Below are 6,601 nucleotides of genomic sequence, written 5' to 3' on the forward strand. Positions count from 1 at the left end.
CGTTTTGAGCTCGGCTATACTCCTTTTCCATGAAGATCTTCCCAGGTACCTTAAGCTACAAGGGACGTTTGGATCTTCCATCTTTAGCCTCAAAAGGTACTTTCCCCTTAGAAGTATGTTCATGTTATTAGAGACATATTGTTGTTAGGGTAAGTACTTCTCCCATTTTGAGCATTGATCTACCTAGAATCACAAGCTTTTAGTAGATCAAGGATCATTAGTTTTGTGATTTTCCTTTTGGCCATCCATTGGAATAGTAGGCCAACATAAGAGGGTTACTCTAGTTCTGATAGAGACTCTATCAGAAATTAGTGGTCATGGTAGGATTTCTATCCGACACAATTAGATGTTGGCAAGCCATGGTCCGTCTATCATACTTCATCTTTTGGTATACCATACATTTTGAAACATACTCTTGTATGTTCTTGTTTCTTGGTAAGCCAATACAAGTACGCTTTTATTCCTAAAAGAATAAATTTGAATTCCTCTTTGCCCCGCATATGGGAGGAGCATGGGAAGTGAGGAAGATATAGCCTATTGAGGTATGGAAGATAACCATCCTCTAACGTGAGTGGTTCTTTTTCTTCCATTTGTAAAGGCTATTATTATATCCCTAAAGCTTGGGTTTGAAGCATATTTAACTATCATAAAACATAGTTCATTGTAAGTTGTTATTGATACTCTATCTACCCTTGGCCATCGGGAAAGTGCATCGGCTACATGTTTGTGCTTGCCAGCAATGTGAGCAATGTAAAATTTAAATTGCAAAAAGAAATTTTCCCACCTCATTTGATTGTCGAAGAGCTTGGTTTGTATCATGGATGGAGTCCGCAAGAAGTACTTCCATGTGTCAACGGCATGTAAAACAGCTCGTAGTTCCTTTTGTATATGTCCAGCATTCGCTCATTGGATTTGAGTCTCCGAATCTTGTATTCTATGGTATTCCCTGCTTGAAGCAAATTTTTGTTTGAAGGCATGCATCCAAGAATTACATTGGACCTCAAATAGCTTTGAGAGATCCCGTAGTGTAAGCATAAGTTGAGAGATAAGTTTCTCTTTGAACTTTTCAAAAGTATTTTTCTCTCTTTGTAGTCCATGTACACTTAACGTTCTTTTTTGTTAAGTCATGTATTGGACCTACTACTATAAGCATGAATTTTTCCTATGAAGCATCTCTAGTATTCACTCATACCTTTAGATTTTTCCAACTCATGTAGACTCCTTGGATTAGGCCATCTTTTTATTACCTCTGCCTTTTGTGGATCCATACAAATACCACCTTTAGAGATAATGTAATCTTATTATTGAATCTCTTTTTTTTTAAATCCACTTTTCTTTTGGTTAGAGGAAAGCCTAACCTCTCTCAAAACTTACCAATTCATGCTATTGCCTTTTGAACTCCTCTTGTGGAGCTTATAAAGCTCAATAAGGAGGCTTATTAGGCAGTAAGCTTCATCATTAAAAGCTTCATTGCATGGTCATTGTCCCCTCATTGTGGAGATAGCTCATGGGGGTATCATCAATAAAAACATTTTGGAATCCATTTAGGAATGTAGAAAATTCTAATTCCTCTTGATTCCTGTCTTTTTTTTATTGTTATTGGTTGAAACATTGAGTTCATTTACAGACTTTCTAACAAAAATCATGTATATGAATATATAGATTTATTCATTAACTTGTGAAAAGCATGCATATTTACAAGGGATAGGATGCTACCCGACTAAAAAACATGTATGTACATATCCCTAGCATAGGAAAAACAAAAACCTTTTGCTATGAGCATCCTCTTTGGGAGTTTCCAGCATAGAAACTCAAGGCGGCTTGTTGCATGCATTTCTTTGGGGACAAGCACGATAAACATGCCCTTGTTGTCCACACTTGTAGCATTTGTTATCCTTATGATAACACTCTAGCTCTGTTGGAGAGAGTCTATTCTTACCTTTGTAGACTCCTTTCTTCTTAGCTTTGTTATCGGTGTTGCTAGAGTTGCCTTTGGAGGAAGTTTGAGCATTATTCCTTCCTCTAGGCTCATTTTGATCTTTCACTTCCATGGGCTTAGAGTTTCTCTTAACCCCTTGTTGGAAATTGATTTGAGAGGCGACCATAGTATGGTGTATGACCGCCGATATGGCATTAGGCCTTTGTGAGTTAATATACTCGGCCATCTCGTCAAAAAGACCCGCACAAAATTGTTGCTTTTGCTCCTCAAAGCCTATCTTTTTGTAGACACTGGCTTTGAGACGTAAATCCCAAAACTTATCTACATACTTGTGGATAGACTCGTAGGGAGAGAGTTTCAATCTTTGCCATTCTGTAAGGACATTGTCTTTAGTGTTTCTTGCCAGAAATTGTTTCATGATGGAGGCTCTTAAAGCCTTCCATGTCCTTGGAGCTTTCCTTTCAGCTCGTAGACTAGCCCACCATTGACGAGCGGAGCTTTGAAAATGCATAGATACCTGACGCAATTTAGAGGACTCCATGAAGTCCTCATCACCAAAGGCCACATCAAACTGTTGGATGAAGGCCAGATCTTGTCCGTAGCACCAAAGGTGCCATCATAGGTAAGAAAAGTGGTGTCCTTTCCTCCCTCCTTGAACTTCTTCAGCTTCTTGGACCTTCTCCATACCGCATAGGACTTGAGATGGCCTTTCCTTTTGGGCTCTTTGAGAGAAGAGCCACTACCTTCATTGAAATATGAGGAAGGTGATGAAGATGGAGAAGAGGGTGACCTCTTTCTCTCCTTTTCCTTCTTTTGGTACCTCTCTTCCTTTTTGTGGTAATGAGGAGGAGGAATTTCCGGCAATCTTTCTCTCTTGGGGGGAGTTGGAGATCGTTGAGGCTGTCGTCTTCTTGGAGCCACATCTTCACAATTATTGGGAGACTCACTTCTTTCTCCTTCTCTTGGTGAAGTCTCTATAGTAGAGACTTCACCTCTCTTCTTGTATGGAGGTAAGCCCGCTAGTAAACATTTAAGCGCTTTGTATGGGTTCTCCTCTACTCTCACCGTAGAGAGCCCTCTCTTGGAAATCTCTCAAAGAGACTTCTCAGGTGCTCTCTCTTTTGGGGGAGTTTGGAGAATCCCATAACTATGAAGTTGTTGGAAAACTTCACCTTGTAGGGATGGGTTTCCCATAGCTTGTTGCAGCTTAGAAACAAGACAATTGATAAACATGGGAGCATCATCATTAGCACCTTCATGTGCAAAATCAAAGCTATCAATGTTCATTCTACTCTCTTGATTACTGTCACCCATGTGTGTGAGCAGAAAGGGAGGGAGAGAGATTGTGCAGGAAGATTGTATATGTGGTCGAGGTGTGCATCACCTCTCGATGTGAGCGTGTTCACTATGGGGTGATGGTATGATGTTGGATTCGTGGTGCTGAGGTGTTTGTGTGTGATTGTGTGCAGCCAGTGGTGTTCAAGGCAAGTGTGTGCAATTGCAATTTGCAGATTATGTATTGGTGTGTATGATTCTGTGTGGTTAGGGGTGCGGGTTAATCCCTGGGCTATAGAGAGGTAGTTATTTTGTGTGCTGGGTGTGTTCTCCCTTCCCCCTTTCCATCAATGGAGCCCCCACTGAGGATCGACTAATTGCTCCTCGGTGAAGTTGTAAAGCCTGAAGATGATGCATGATATCGACTTGTTGCTTGTTGGAGAAGAAGAGGCTGCAGATTGGTTTCCCAATCTGGAGCTATACCTATTGCATATGAGAATTTGTGGAGATGAAGCCAAATTGAAGGCACTACCATTGGTTCTACAAGGACGAGCCAAAGCCTGGTTTGAAGGATTGAAGGTTGCAAATCGGCAGTCGCTGAGCAAGATTCGCAAGCAGTTTATTGAAGCTTTTCAGAAGCGGGTTTCTCCATCGGACTTGGGTGAACAATTGAGCAAGCTGAAGCAGGATGTAAGTGAAGATGTTGCTTTGTTTTTGGATAAATTTGAGTCTATTTGGGAGTGACTAGCTGCTGTTATATGTGTGCAAAATGGAGATCATTTCGAGCGAGAGCAGTTTCTAGCCTGCTTGCATCCACAAATCAAAGAGATGGTCAAGTGTGGTGTTGCAGAGGACTATGCGCAAATGGTTTTCTTGGTGAAGGTAAAGAGCAGGAAAGCAAAGAGGAAGCTCGAGATGGTTTGTTGGATCCGACAGACTATGGATATAGCTTGACAACAGAGTTGCATCATGCCATGAAGCCAAAGGGGAGTTCAAGCGTCAAAGAGGTAGTTACTTCATCGTTGGTAAGCCGTTTTGGTTCTTCGTTTCAATTTGTGCTTCCAGTTTGGTGTGCTGCTGTACAAGAATCTGTTAGCCCGACTAGCAAGGATACGGTCCTAGCCAAAGTGTGCATGCATGAAGAAGCAAATGAAGATGTGAAAAGCTCACAAGACAAGCTTGAAGATGTTGGCAAAGCAATGGTCAAAGCTGTGCAGGAAGAAGCTAGCCAGGGGGTTGGGCAACCTTGCCCTACCGATTTTGTTGAAGAGCAGCAATGAATTCTAGAAGGTGTGGATGATGTCAACATACCAGAGAGTAAGGTAATAGATCATGGATTTCTCTTTTGCTTAGCAAATGATATGGTGGTAGAATAAGTCCTTGAAGAGCAGGTTAATGTTCAAGCAAAGATGGTCGAGCAATCAAATTTGCTCTCGCATGAAGTGGTTGAAGATGAAGCATCAAAAGCTACGGTGGATGAAGATTGGCATGGTGAGTCATGTATAAAGTGTATGCCATATGAAGGACCTACAACAGAGGGTATGCTTGAGAAGCAGGTAGGCTTGGTTCTCCAAGAAGAAGCACCATTGGAAGACAGGTTGCCAATGGTTTGCGTCATGCTATTGGTGGTCATGTTTCTGACGGTTGCTTCACAAGAAGTTTTGCACTGTTTGTAAAGCTTTTTGGATGCAGATTATTGTATAGAGAACCCTCGAGCAAGTAAGAGCATAATGATGTATGGTGCATATGCTTTGAAGGTGGGTGAACAGACTCATTTTGTGTACCAAGAAGGCTTGTGGATCCAGGTTGTTCAAGGTTTATGGTGCGGCCAGTTACATGCATGGTTGGCTTACAAATTTACAGGTGCAAAGCGGGGATGGTTTGTATATGTTTTACAGATGGGTGGTAATGCTCAAAACCATCAATTTGACCTAGGAGGGCCTACACTGCGTTTGGGAAATCTCAAGGCTTTCCGTTTGATCCGGGGGGTTTATGTAGCTGATAAGATCTCCCTCTCTATCTATCTATACAGTTGTACATACTACATATAGTTTCTTATTATGCAATCATATTCTCGTTCTTATGTAGTTTTATGATACCTAAATAATGCTATGGTTGAGCATCAATGCTCAACGAGGGGGTGGGCAATGATGGTGCACCCAATCTATGTCAACCTATGGAAGTGCAAGAAGCCCGTGCATGGTAGTTTGCAGGCAAATGGCCGGGACATTGAGCAAGTATTTGATGCATCCAAGAGACAAGTACACAGGAATGAAACACGCTCTCACAGATGATAGGAGAAAATTCTTATATCATATGGTTGTAAACAGGACAAGGGGTGCTAGATACAGGTGCTATCAAGTTTATGATATGGGATTTGGAGCAAGATGTCTGCAGGACGCTCTACTTGCCAGGATGTGTATGCAAGATGTGGTGTTTTGCAAGTCAAAGATGCTTTTCCAACTGTCATAATAATCAATATCTAATTCCCCTAAATGATATTCTCATGTTAAACTGATCATTTAATATGGGGAAGTGCCAGGGGAGAAAAAAACTAGAATATTGGTTAAGCTAGCAGACCGGCCACAGTAGGGATCCAAAGGAGGGAAAATAGGGATCCAAAGGGTGCGCCCACTGCAAAAGAGCCATGTGCAGCAATGGGCTAAAAAGACCCTAAGGTTCAGCCCATTAAGACTTCCAAAATGCTAAGGTTCCAAAATTCAAAGGTTGTGTCCAAAGGTCAACCTTAAGGGAATTGGATGCTTTGTGTGTGACCAAAAAAGTCTTTGTACATCCCTACATAGGAGGGGGCGAGCCTAGCATGTAGGGGATGAGAGAGAAATCCACACACACACACACACACACACAAGCGCCCTTTACACAAAGGGAATGAGGGACACATGTCAGCTCCCTAGCCTAGATGCCCACAAGGTGTAACCAATTCCTATTGGATGGCCTTGGAGGTGGACCAATGAAAATTAGGCTAGAGTAAATCTAGTTTAATTAATTTAAAAACACTTAATAAAAGAACCAATGAGAATTAAGTCCTCTAGAAGACTATTGGACAGTCTCCCAAGGGGTCCAATGAGCATTCAGGAGCCCAATGGCTTGCCTAATTCCTATTGGCCAGGAGGCAAAGGGGTCCAATGAGAGTTTAGTTAAATTATTAAATTACCTTAAGCTCTCACAAAAGGGGAAAGGGGGACACATGTCAGAAGGCTATCACTTATGCTGCTTAATTGTCATTGGCTAGCTCTAGGGAGGTCCAATGGGAGGACAGCAAGAGCAAATAGCAAGGGGGCTCTCCCAAGAGAGAGAGAGGGGGCTGATTTTTGCAAGGCATTATCACACACACACTCACACAATCTCATGTGTGAAGAAAGAGAA

General features: G+C 41.9%; 1 pseudogene; it reads left to right on the forward strand.

The window, feature by feature from the left end:
- The first annotated feature begins 4,012 nt into the window (after positions 1–4,012).
- Positions 4,013–4,918, forward strand: LOC147435478 (uncharacterized; annotated as a pseudogene).
- The last annotated feature ends 1,683 nt before the right edge of the window (positions 4,919–6,601 follow it).

This window comes from Adiantum capillus-veneris, chromosome 18, assembly GCF_014529385.1.
Source record: "Adiantum capillus-veneris isolate H3 chromosome 18, ASM1452938v2, whole genome shotgun sequence".
Classification (NCBI taxonomy): domain Eukaryota; kingdom Viridiplantae; phylum Streptophyta; class Polypodiopsida; order Polypodiales; family Pteridaceae; genus Adiantum; species Adiantum capillus-veneris.